Source organism: Rhinatrema bivittatum, chromosome 4 (genome assembly GCF_901001135.1).
Source record: "Rhinatrema bivittatum chromosome 4, aRhiBiv1.1, whole genome shotgun sequence".
Taxonomy (NCBI): Eukaryota; Metazoa; Chordata; class Amphibia; order Gymnophiona; family Rhinatrematidae; genus Rhinatrema; species Rhinatrema bivittatum.
Genome location: NC_042618.1, coordinates 465,278,067 through 465,292,108, shown reverse-complemented (window position 1 = coordinate 465,292,108; position 14,042 = coordinate 465,278,067).

Below are 14,042 nucleotides of genomic sequence, written 5' to 3'. Positions count from 1 at the left end.
ACTAATTTTTCTGTAACCTTGGCTATAAAAGGAAGGTTGGATATTGGGCGGAAGTTGGATGGATCTTTAGGATTAAGGTTCGATTTTTTTAATAGGGGTTTGATAGAAGCAACTTTCAGGTCGTCAGGATAAATTCCTTGGGCTAAGGAACAATTGATAATGTCAGTTAGGGTTTTGGAGATGGTATCTGGTATTAGCAGCAGTAGTTTGGGAGGGATCTGGTCAAATGGGTGGGATGATGGTTTCATTCTCTTCAATACTAACTTGGTCTCTGATATTGCAATGGGTTCGAAGGCTTGTATAGCAATGTCATTGCAGTGATGGCGGAATGTGCTGGGTGGAGCTAGGGTATTCGTTTTTAGTTGAGATTGCAGGTTGGAAATTTTGTTACTGAAGAAAATGGCCAGCTCCTCAGCTTTTTCGTGCGCTTGGTTGAGTGGGATGTCCGGAGAATTGGGTTGAGTTAAGTTCGAGACGTAAGTAAAGAGGGCTTTTGAATCGAAGATGAGGTGATGTATCTTGTGAGCGTAGTAGTCCCTTTTTGTTTTTAGTGTGGCGCTCTTGTAAATGTGAAGAGCGAGTTTGTAAGCTGAGAGGGAGGTCGGTGATGGTGCTTTACGCCATTTATTTTCTTTTTGTCTCAGTGAAAGCTTGAGTTTTTGTAGATGGTCATTAAACCAGGGTTGTCTTCTGGCGGCATTATGTTTAGGTTTTTTTGTTGCCAGTGGGCAGAGTTTATTAGCTGCCGATTCTGTGATGTTGGACCATGAGTGGAGAGCCGTGTTGGGAGTGGAGATGTCTATGTGGGGGAGTTCTAGGACAAGGTGTTCGTGAAGCTCATCGGATGAACATAGGTTTCTGTAAGTAAATTGAGGTTGAAGATCTTGTTTGATGTTAGATTGTGCCAGCGAAAAAGTGGTAGAAATTAAAGCATGGTCTGACCAGGGGACTAATTTGCATATGGGGGGTGCTGAGTATGAGATGCCTGAGTTTACAAAAATGAGGTCCAAAGTGTGTCCTGCTCTGTGAGTAGGGTTGTTGATTATCTGCTTGAATCCCATGGCGGTCATTGCATTTAGGAAAGTTTCACAGTTTGTAGATGGAGAGGGGTCATCAACATGTAAGTTGAAGTCTCCCAAAATGATGGCTGGAACCGCAAGATTTAGGTTAGTAGCTATTATTTCTAGAATGGGGGAGGCATCTGATTCCAGCAGTCCCGGAGGGGCGTAGACTAGAATGATTTGTAGCTGGTCAGATTTGAAAAAACCGGCTTCAATTTTTGTGGGAGAGTGAATTGGGAATTGAGTAAGTCTCAGCTCTTTTTTGGCTGCAAGGAGAATACCCCCACCCTTTCTTTTCTGTCTGGGAATGGAGAAGAAATCATGGGATTCTGTAGGAAGTTGGTTTATTAGTGCGGTGTCCGTCTGTTTAAGCCATGTTTCCGTAATTGCACAGAGGTCGGGTTTGGTGTCCAGTAGAAGGTCATTAAGTATTAGTGTTTTTTTGGTAAGGGATTGAGCGTTGAATAAAATCAGAGAGAAAAGAGCCAGGCCTAGTGTCTGTGTAAGGGGGGAAATCATGATAGGAATGAGTGATTTATAGGTAGTTGGCCGTGAAAACACTGATGGGTTTCTAATGAGAAATGACCTTTGTTGGAGAATTGGAATGGGGAGACCAGTATGCATTGCGGCTTGGAGGGGTGAGCGCTGGATGATTGCTGGAGTGGAAAGATGAGCACTGGGTGGAAGGATGAGCGCTGGATGATTGCTGGAGTGGAAGGGTGAACACTGGATGATTGCTGGAGTGGAAGGATGAGCGCTGGATGATTGCTGGAGTGGAAGGGTGAACACTGGATGATTGCTGGAGTGGAAGGATGAGCGCTGGATGATTGCTGGAGTGGAAGGATGAGCACTGGGTGGAAGGGTGAACACTGGATGATTGCTGGAGTGGAAGGATGAGCGCTGGATGATTGCTGGAGTGGAAGGATGAGCGCTGGATGATTGCTGGAGTGGAAGGGTGAACACTGGATGATTGCTGGAGTGGAAGGATGAGCGCTGGATGATTGCTGGAGTGGAAGGATGAGCGCTGGATGATTGCTGGAGTGGAAGGGTGAACACTGGATGATTGCTGGAGTGGAAGGATGAGCGCTGGATGATTGCTGGAGTGGAAGGATGAGCGCTGGATGATTGCTGGAGTGGAAGGGTGAACACTGGATGATTGCTGGAGTGGAAGGATGAGCGCTGGATGATTGCTGGAGTGGAAGGATGAGCACTGGGTGGAAGGATGAGCGCTGGATGCTTGCTGGAGTGGAAGGATGAGCACTGGGTGGAAGGATGAGCGCTGGATGCTTGCTGGAGTGGAAGGATGAGCACTGGGTGGAAGGATGAGCGCTGGATGCTTGCTGGAGTGGAAAGATGAGCACCGGGTGGTTGACTGTCTGGTATAGGAGTGCTAGGCTTTGGAAGGTGTGGTGAGGCTGAGTATTAATGGCAAGGGTTATTCTTGAGGTCTAACCCTGACCTCACCTCACCGGAGTCTCACAAAGGGGCTCACTAAGGGGCAAGCCCCTTAGGTCGTGCCCCTTCGGACGCGCGACGCCCGGCGCGCGACGCCGGAAGGGTGTGCCGAGATTTAAAGTCCTTTTTTGGCGCCCTCTGATAGGCCTAGTGCCTCCGGGGGGCGCGGCTGACTCACCGCGTGTGTCCTGCGATTTCCTGCGCTTCCGTCTGGTCTTAGGTAGGGATTTTTTATTTTCCCTTTTAGTTCTTGGCTGTTCTGGTTTCCTCCTCTGTGCGGCTCACGTGTTCGTGAGCGGGCTCAAGCCCCGATTGGGCTTAGGGAGCCCCGGCAGAGGAGGAGGCGAAAGGCGTCCGACGCCGGGATCGGTGTGAGCGCGAAGAGGTGGGCCGGAAGGCAGCGCCGAGATTTAAAGTCCTTTTTTGGCGCCCTCTGATAGGCCTAGTGCCTCCGGGGGGCGCGGCTGACTCACCGCGTGTGTCCTGCGATTTCCTGCGCTTCCGTCTGGTCTTAGGTAGGGATTTTTTATTTTCCCTTTAGTTCTTGGCTGTTCTGGTTTCCTCCTCTGTGCGGCTCACGTGTTCGTGAGCGGGCTCAAGCCCCGATTGGGCTTAGGGAGCCCCGGCAGAGGAGGAGGCGAAAGGCGTCCGACGCCGGGATCGGTGTGGGCGCGAAGAGGTGGGCCGGAAGGCAGCGCCGAGATTTAAAGTCCTTTTTTGGCGCCCTCTGATAGGCCTAGTGCCTCCGGGGGGCGCGGCTGACTCACCGCGTGTGTCCTGCGATTTCCTGCGCTTCCGTCTGGTCTTAGGTAGGGATTTTTTATTTTCCCTTTTAGTTCTTGGCTGTTCTGGTTTCCTCCTCTGTGCGGCTCACGTGTTCGTGAGCGGGCTCAAGCCCCGATTGGGCTTAGGGAGCCCCGGCAGAGGAGGAGGCGAAAGGCGTCCGACGCCGGGATCGGTGTGGGCGCGAAGAGGTGGGCCGGAAGGCAGCGCCGAGATTTAAAGTCCTTTTTTGGCGCCCTCTGATAGGCCTAGTGCCTCCGGGGGGCGCAGCTGACTCACCGCGTGTGTCCTGCGATTTCCTGCGCTTCCGTCTGGTCTTAGGTAGGGATTTTTTATTTTCCCTTTTAGTTCTTGGCTGTTCTGGTTTCCTCCTCTGTGCGGCACACGTGTTCGTGAGCGGGCTCAAGCCCCGATTGGCTTAGGGAGCCCCGGCAGAGGAGGAGGCGAAAGGCGTCCGACGCCGGGATCGGTGTGGGCGCGAAGAGGTGGGCCGGAAGGCAGCGCCGAGATTTAAAGTCCTTTTTTGGCGCCCTCTGATAGGCCTAGTGCCTCCGGGGGGCGCAGCTGACTCACCGCGTGTGTCCTGCGATTTCCTGCGCTTCCGTCTGGTCTTAGGTAGGGATTTTTTATTTTCCCTTTTAGTTCTTGGCTGTTCTGGTTTCCTCCTCTGTGCGGCACACGTGTTCGTGAGCGGGCTCAAGCCCCGATTGGGCTTAGGGAGCCCCGGCAGAGGAGGAGGCGAAAGGCGTCCGACGCCGGGATCGGTGTGGGCGCGAAGAGGTGGGCCGGAAGGCAGCGCCGAGATTTAAAGTCCTTTTTTGGCGCCCTCTGATAGGCCTAGTGCCTCCGGGGGGCGCGGCTGACTCACCGCGTGTGTCCTGCGATTTCCTGCGCTTCCATCTGGTCTTAGGTAGGGATTTTTTATTTTCCCTTTTAGTTCTTGGCTGTTCTGGTTTCCTCCTCTGTGCGGCTCACGTGTTCGTGAGCGGGCTCAAGCCCCGATTGGGCTTAGGGAGCCCCGGCAGAGGAGGAGGCGAAAGGCGTCCGACGCCGGGATCGGTGTGGGCGCCTTGTCCTGTGCATTATGCACCTCTGTCTACTTGCTGGTGCTCTAACACTGTGTCAGCAGCTGTGACAACTGAGGAGGAGTGATGGAGTTGTGTAGGTTAGATCAAGCCCTACAGCCCAAGAGCAGACCGCTCGGAGGCCTGCTGTTGCTTGAAAGCAAGTAGACCTCCACAGACTGGCTGCCTTCCTCTCCTGGCCTGGCATGTGGATCTGTATAATACGTGTTAGGTAAGGCTGATATTTAGCAAATAGGTATTATACAGATCCACATGCCAGGCCAGGACAAGGAGGCAGCCAGTCTATGGAGGTCTACTTGCTCTCAAGTAACAGCAGGCCTCCGATTGGTCTGCTCTTGGGCTGTAGGGTTGGTCTACCCTACATAACTCCATTACTCCTCTTTAGTTGTCACACAGCTGCTGACACAGTGTTAGAGCAGTCAGCACGTTTAGTGTGGAACCTAAAAAGGGTTTTGTCCAGATTGCCTTTTAGGTGCAGTGAGAACCCAAGTAAGGCTCACAATGTAAAGTCTTATGGGGTCATTAGTGTTACTTGCCCTTAACACCACACAAGCTTTACTTTTACAGTATTTACTCTCTGTCCCATACACCTACGGCTGCACATTTCTGCTCCCTAGAGATAAAACTCACCTAGGGATTTATGTCATTTTTTTGTAGTGCTCTAACTGTAGACTTATGTCATTATAGCATTCGGTGTCAGAACCAGAGAGAAGGGCCATTGCTTGGTCAGAGGTGATATATCTTCACAATGTTACAGGCCAATGGTTTGTAATAGGTGCACTATTACCTTCGCCTGGCTAGACAATGCATTGGTCCCCAAAAGAGTAAAGATATAGTTCAAAAACGATTCACATCTAGGGATGTGAATCGTTTTTGAACGATTAAAATTATCGTCAGATAATTTTAAAATCGTTCTAAATCGTAAGAGTGCACGATACAATACAAATGCCCCCGATTTATCGTCAGGGGCATTTGTATTGTATCGTTAAATAGGGCACGGGAATTATTTGGGGGAGGGCGGGAAAACCGGCACACCAAAACAACCTCTAAACCCACCCCGACCCTTTAAAACCAATTCCTTACCCTCCCAAACCCCCCCAAAATGTTAAGTTACCTGGTGGCCCAGTGGGGGGGGGGGGGGGGGGGGAGGGGTCCTGGCGCGATCTCACGCTCTCGGGCCATTGGCACCATTTTGGCTACCACTGATAAAAATGGCGCCGATGGCCCGATAAAAAAAAACCCACCCCGACCCTTTACAAATTACCCCTTTGCTTCTTCCACCCTCCCGACCCCCCCAAAAACCTTTTACATATACCTGGTGGTCTAGCGGGGGGTCCGGGAGCCATCCCTTCAATCATACCCTCGGTGCCGGTGCCGGTGCTGGAGGTTTCAAAATGGCGCCGATCGCCTTTGCCCTCACTATGTCACAGGGAGCGACCGTCGCTCCCTGTGACAAAGTGAGGGCAAAGGCGATCGGCGCAAAGGGAAGCCGTGCCATTGGCTGGCCCCTGTCACATGGTAGGAGCACTGGATGGCCGGCGCCATCTTTAAAGATGGTGCCGGACATGGCCAGACATGGCCTGCGCCATCTTTAAAGATGGCGCCGGCCATTCAGTGCTCCTACCATGTGACAGGGGCCGGCCAATGGCACGGATTCCCTGTCACATGGTAAGGGCAAAGGGCCATCTGCGCCATTTTATTAACGCAGCCGATGTTTTTTGGGGGTTCGGGAGGGTGGGGGAGGATTTTTTGTTATCGGATTGGGTGCAGCCGATAAAAAAAAAATCGAGCCGGACGATAAAAATTTTAAGATTTGAATCGGAACCGGAACCAATCAGATTCCGGTTCCAATTCACATCTAAGAGCAGACTTTGATTAATCTCCCCTAATCTCTCTGCAATGATTGCAGTGTACATACAGAACTGACAGAGCATTATGGAAAGCAATAATTTAGAAAATCAGTGATAAAGCCCAGGCATCGTGTTTCAAAAGAGGTGATGTCAAGTGGGGTAAAGTATATCAAACAGGAGTGGCGCCTGGGATTCAACTTACTCACCCTTCTCTATTGTTGCTGGCAATCCACAGCTCCTCTCACAATGAATGGAAGCTTTCCCCAGCATGAAGACCAGGGTGACCTGTTCACGACGTCTGCACTAGATATTCTCCAGGTAAATGCTACAGAGCAGAAAGAGTTAAGCAAAGAAGTTCAGTGTGGAGGACTGTGAATGAACACCTGAGTATACATGAAATTAGGAACATTCTAGAATTTTATACCTGGCTGAGCCATCTTGGGCTTGGACAATCTTGATATCCAGAAGCCCTTCATAGTCCTAGTTCTATGTTGTGCTTTACCTATCCTGGGGACCTAAAGAATGCTTTGATATTTATTGAATCTCAGTTTGGTTTAACTTCCAGATATGTAATCCACTTCCTGATTAAGCGTTTCCCAGCCTGCTTCATTATGCCTTCCTGCTAGATCAGGGCTTCCTCCTATCATGGAGGCTCAGTATCTACAAATTTCTCTCATGCATGTTCAATGTGGATATCCTGAAAACCCGACTGGCTGCGGGGTCCCCAGGTCAGATTTGGGAAGCCCCATGCTAGATGATCTTCAATAGGGTTTTCAAAAAATTAAGCCACCTACAGGAAAATTCTCTTCTGATCTTTTACAGGAAATTATTGACTGCATTCTCGATCATTCCACAGGCAGGTTACATGAGGAAAAGTGTGTCTTGAATTCCTAATGAACTCTTTCTCTCTCCATGTTGTTCTCTCTCTCTCTGCCTCTTCCCAGCTCAGAAAATACATTATCATATCTCACACTTGAGCAGCCCCAAATTAGGGGGAGGATTACACATTGTAATAAAATGATCTGCTAAATTGCAAAGAATTTCCTAGAACTAAGGAAGCCAAAATGAAAAATAACACAAGCATAAAGTTATTTCATACTAATTTCTTTTTCCGTCGGCATTTGACAGTTAAATATGGGCAGAGATGGTGACCAGAATCCACGACTAGTCCAAATATAGACATCTTAAACCTTGAAGAATAATCATTTCTATTAGGACTTCTAAAAATAGATGGGAGGAGAAATCGCTTTGCAGAGCTATCTCTGAAAAGTACTGCAATTAAATAGTAATTCACATAAAAGATAACAATCCTTTGACGATTAGAAACAAATAAAGTGCTGGCACCATTCTCTTCTCTTTGTAATAATTGGAGCTTAAAAAAAGGAAGTGTACTAATGATAAAATAGCTATCAAGATAATATAGGAAAGAACAGAGGGGGAAAAATATCACATAGTGAATATACAATACAAACTGCAAATTATAGTACGGTGTCTGTACTGCAAGAGGGATGTGCATGCTAATGATATTTTTCATGCTATGAGACTATCATCTGGAATGTTGTAGTATTCATCGTCCAAGCTGAATTGTCACATGGTGTACAGTTTTAATCCTTCAGGGACATGCAGGCCGTCAGGCACTACATTCGTGCAGGCTGACCTGCATGCAGCCTTCGTTTGATTCAGTAAAGAGATATTGAACGAAATCTCTGTTTAAAACTTGATTTAATGTGAGACCAGACTGTAATAAGCCTGATGAGATGATGAAGCTGGTTCTTTTGGCATATCTAACAGCATATGCCATCGCATTACCTATTGAGCTGTAGTATCTTTCTCGCCTTTATGACATGGCATAACAAAAAAATGGGGTTTCTATGCAACCGAATAACTATAAACTGAACAAATTATATGGACATCATAAAAGAGATGGATTTATCTTCTTGAGCATCATGTGGGGCATACCATAAGATTTTTTGCATATTGGCATCAAAGACTCTAATCAATGCACTGTTGAGGCAAGTAAATACAATCATTTACCTCAGTGAAGCAGTTGTTTTATTTCTTCTTTGTATTTTCTCTTTGCTCATTATTGAAATGTCAACCCTTGTGTGTCTCAAATTGCCAACAGCCCAATGTCCAAACAACCTGATGGTTCTTGATCTTTGTGAAAAATGTGCGAACAGTGACACCCCCTTCTGCTATCTTAGCTTTAGTGACCCAAAGATTATAATCAAGGTTACAAAAACACACCATTTTCTTTCAGAGACTGCAAAGGGTTAGGCACATCATATTATTCTTTGCTTTGCTTCTTCCCACATTATCTGATGAGTTGCTCAGGATTGGAAGCTAACATGTGGAAGCCTTGTCGGCAGCTTATAATTGGACAGTATTTCTGTTGCTGCACATCCATGTCCTAACTGGATTATCCAATAACTCAGCAAAGCAAGATAAGTGTCCGTATCTCTTTTTCTTGACTCCATTCTCAGCAAGACAATATCATGAGTGTCGGCATAAAAATAAGCCACATTGAATCATACATGTTTTAATAATTCTAGTTTTTATTAACTCTCCTTGACAGAGTTAGAATATTATGGAAAAGGTTTCCACTATTCTTCTTTTGTCAACACACTGCATTAATTTGTACCGATGTCTATAACTTGCAGTCACATTTGCAACACTGCCCCATATATCTCCTCTGCTACAGAGTTTGATATTTTGTCTGTGTTGCATGAAGTTCTGCAGGTTTCAATGTCCTAATTTCCTAACATCATGCAGGTAATTTCCACAATGTGTGTTACTTTATCGCAATGCGCAATACTATAATGCGAAGTGCAATGTGTCAGCGCATCACGCGTCAATAACCACAGCTCGCGTTATTTTATGCGTTGTGCACCTTTTTTTCCTACATACCAGCTTCCTGCAGCTGCCTTTTTGATGGTGTGTCAGCAGTTTGGAGAGAGAGAGGAGGTAGGTAGATGTTGGTGGAGAGTTGGAGGTTTATTGTGGCGATTACTAAGTGAATTGTCTTATTTTGTGTTTTCTCTTCTGTTTTCTTTTTCCTTGGTCTCTTTTGTCTTTTGGTGTGTGTGAAAGTTTTTTTGTAGTGTGTCACGTTTGTCTCTGTGTCTTTTTCTGTGGAGAAGTAAGGAAGAGTGGTGGTGTGAGGAGTGGAGGAGTGAAGAAGTGGTGTGGAGGAGTGGAGGATTGCAGAGGAGTGGTGGTAGTGGTGAGAGGCATGAGGAATGGTGGTTGTAGTGAGGAGATTGGAGCATGAGAAGCGAGGGGAGAGAGGAGAGCAGAGGCATGAGGAGAGGAAGGGGAGGAGGGCGGAGAGGAGGAGGGAGAATGAGGGCAGGAGTGCTAGGGGAAGGAGGAGTAGGAGTAGGGTCAGGGACAGGAGTAGAGATAGGCAGGAGGGAAGGGATAGGAGGAGGTGGGAGGGGGAAGGGGATAGGTAGGCAAGGAGGGAAGCAGGAGGACAACAGGCTAGAGAAAGAGAGAAAGGGCAGAGGGGAAGGGAGTTTGTAGGGCAGGAGCAGGAGTGGGAGCAGAAAGGGAGAGGAGATGGGAGTGAGAGCGAGAGTGAGTGTGAGGAAAGGGAGGACACTAGAGATGTGAATCGTGTGCTCGATCGTTTTAACGATCAGGTTCGGATGGAGGGAGAAAAAAATCGGATCGTTAGAGATGTGAATTGGAATCGGTTCCGATTCCAATTCACATCGTTAATTTTTTAGTGAGGCCTGAACAGATTAAAAAAACCCCACCCGACCCTTTACAAATGACCCCTTTGCTCTCCCACCCTCCCGAACCCCCCCCCCCCCCCCAAAATGTTAAATTACCTGGTGGTCCAGTGGGGGGAGGGGGGGTCCCGGTGTGATCTCCCGCTCTCGGGCCATCGGCGCCATTTTGGCTACCACTGATAAAAATGGCGCTGATGGCCCGTTAAAAAAACCCCACCCCGACCCTTTACAAATTACCCCTTTGCTTCTCCCACCCTCCCGACCCCCCCAAAAACCTTTTACATGTACCTGGTGGTCTAGCGGGGGTTCCTGGAGCCATCCCTTCAATCATACCCTCGGTGCCGGACTGGTTTCAAAATGGCGCCGATCGCCTTTGCCCTCACGGATTCCAAAGAGCAAGGTGACCCACAGGTACCGGGACGGATTCCAAAGAGCAGGTGACCCACAGGTACCGGGACATCAAGGCCCAATTAAAGATGAAGGTGTGCAGCAGAAACAAGCACTTCTGGCATACTGGCGGAGGAGCACCTTGCCCAATAATACTCACGCTCGTGGAGGACGCCTCACCCAGCGACTGAGACTGGACATGTTTGAGGGCATGGCTGAGAGGCTAGACACCACTTGATCCAGAGCCGGCAAGTTCACCTCACTCTAAATGGCAAGGCTGCAGCAGTTGTGCACATCATTCATTGAGATGCAAAGTGCGCATCTCATGCCAAATGTTCAATGTATGTGTCTCTTGGCTTTGGTACTTAGTTATTCTTCTTTGTTTCCACAGCTCATGCTCAGGATTCTGCTGGTCCCAGTCATCAAGCCCCAGGGACCAGCAGTGAAGCCCCAGGGACCAGCGGCGCAGCTGGACTTTTACGTGGCCCCTTGCTTATGGACGCCTACACACACAGTTTAGTGAGCTGCAGGAGGAGGATCAGCAGCAGCACAGCTCACTCCTGGAAGCCCTGAGCTCAGCCAGCCCACTCGATGCCAGTTTAAATATTTTGGCCTTAATGGAGGAACCCAGCCTACAATGGCCTCGCTACACCACACCACATTGGCAGCACAAGGCAGCAGGCCCTGACCCAGCCCAGCCCACCAGCCCCCTCATGCCCCTTCTGGAGGCCGAACCTGCATCTCGCCAAATGACAAGCACTGCACCAGCACCAGCCACAGGCCTCTATGCACGAGCAGCTGGATGGGCTGGAAAGGAGCCATCGTGTCCAGCTACTCCACATATGGGCAGAGCTAGCGTGCCTGAGGAGGGCTGTCAATCGGCATCCGGGTCCTGTGTGCCCAGATGGCAGCGCAGGCACAGGTTCTCACAGCAGTGACAACATCAATAAATAACCTCACCACTGTCATGACAATGAATGCCCCTGTGCCTTCCCCAGCATCACAGGTCTCAATACCGCCGAGCAGTCCCTGGCCCAAGAGACGACTCAGGGGTAGACCCTCCAAGGACATTCCACCTCCAAGTGACAAGCCACAGCATGGCAAAGGACCACGAAGATCCCAAACAGCTGGTTCCTAATGGCGAAGAATTAGATTTGTTGGACAAGCCTGGCCAGGCCTCTGTACAGAGATCCTGTGCTGGCTAGATAGAAGAGTGCTGGGCCCGTCCTGACTACAGAGTTCCTGTGCCAGCTAGAAGGAAGTATCCTGTTGAGCCCATCCTGACTACATAATTACTTTGCCGGCTAGATGGAAGAAGCCTGCTGGACCCATCCTGACTACAGAGTTCCTGTGCTCGCTTGATGATGGGTATGGTCTACTGTGTGCCACCATTATCCAGCCTCCTTGAAGCCGACTCCGTCATGGTCCAGCTGCTTTCTCTTCTCATCATGTCTCACCTCCTGCTCCTGATACTGGTGTCTCATCTGATCTCAGCCTGCTGCTGCCTCCATACTGCTGTGTCTTCTCCTGGGGCTGCCACCTCCATACTGCTGTGTCTTCTCCAGGGTTCCTACATCCATGCTGCTGTGTCTTCTCCTGGGGCTCCTGCCTCCATGCTGCTTCGTCTTCTCCCAATCCTCGGCCTCCAGGCTGCACTTTTCTGCTGGGCCTCACCCTCCATGCTGCATTCTTCTCCTGGTCCTTGGCCTCCATGCTGCGTTCTTTGGTTCTGGTCTTGCCACCTTCTTGCTGAACTCTATTGCCTTGGCCCTTAGGCTGTCCCCCTTTTAGTGCACTCTTTCTACATGGACTGACAGGGCCTTCACTTGAACTCTACTGCCTTGGCCCTTAGGCTGGCCTCCTTTGAATGCACTGTTTCTATATGGTCTGTCTGGGACCTACACTTGAAGTCTGCCTCCTTGGCCCTTAGGCTGTTCCCTTTTGAGTACAATCTTTCTACATGGATTGTTTGGGGCCTTCTTCTTGCCATCACATAGTAATGTTGCAATCAGCTCTAACATTAGAGCTGCAGTATATCTATTGGGGTTACCACTTCTGCTTTCTATGTTCTTTGCTGTAATCATGATTATGCAAAAAGGATAAGCTGCTAAGCTGTAAATGTAATGATGCCATTTCTAACAAAGTATGTACAGATCTATACCCAATGTGCTGTTCAGTTCATTTACAATGTCATGTGCTATTTGCTATCTTGTCCTTGCAGAATGTGATTACCAAAGGCAATGACTTGCTTTGACTCTGTTGACTAGATTTGTTCACTAATACATTGGTCACAGGTTTGAAAAATACACTTTCTGGTTGTGTCTTTTCATTGTGTGAATTTTTTCTTAAGGGTTCACTAGGTCCAAGATTTAGCCTCCACATGACCTTGCATGCTAGAGTAGCCTTGCACATTCCAACTAGGCACATGTCTGGCATGCAAGACCATATGGCCTAGGCCATACAACTGAAAGCTCAGTGTATACTCCCAAAGAAGGCAGCAAGAGCTAAACAAGAAGCTCCTTACTGTGGAGCTTAATTATTGACTCCTGTTGCCTTCTTCAGACAGCATACTCTTAGGTAGGTCTTGGGTACATGAGAATGTATGTGAGATGGCCACTAGCTAGCTAGTCTGGTACAATAGGTTTTGAAATGTACCAGTCATAGTGCAGCCTAAACAAACAACTGGCCTCTTCCATAGTGAAGATATATCACCTCTGACCAAACAATGGCCCTTCTCTCTGGCACTGGCACCAAATGCTTTTATGACATCTTCTCTTTCCTTCGGATTTTTGCACAGTGCTTCAGGCTTCTATTTTCTTTGTCATCGGCTATTGTAACGCTCTTTACATTGGTCTTGCGTTGTCTACATTACGACCCATTCAGCTGCTTATTAACTCAGCTGCACAACCTCTGTCTGAAAAAGGCATTCAGACCACATTACACCCACTTAATCCACCTACATTGGCTATCCATAACTGAACGTATCAAATACAAACTTGGTATGATAACACACAAGCTTATTAACAACGACTCCTGCCTCTGGGCAAACTCCTTACTTAAATTCTATCAACCCACTCGTTCTCTACATTCAACACAACATTGCCTATTGGAAATTCCCTCACCAAAAGTTGCACGTCTCTATATTACATGTGAATGTTCCTTCTCCATTGTGGCCCCTGAATTTTGGAACTCACCCTCTTGAAATGCAGCAATGTAACTCTGGCAAAAACTTATATCTCTCCTTAAAACATTTTTATTATTTAAGTCTGCCTATGTTTAGTCTTTTATTTTATGTTCTGTATTGTCATATGATTTTTTCTGTGTTATTTGTTTTTTTAATGCTTGCTCCCTTGTAAATCGCCTAGACCTGTTTTGTGTTAGGCGATCTATAAATTTAACAAATGTAAATATAAATTTTGTCAGAGGCCTACTTGAAAAGTAACAACAGCGCAGGGTGTTGTTCTTCTGTAGGGAGCTGAAATGTGCAAGCTGCAGGTGGCAGGGCCAGAGAATACACTGTGTATATGTAAAGTTTGTGTGTTGTTAAGGGGAAATTAACAATCATCACCACACAAGACTTTACCTTGGGTCCCCTTACTTGTGTCCTTAGTGCAATTAAAATGCTATATGGACCCAACACTTTTTAGATTTCACACTACACCGAATATGTCATCGACTTGCAGG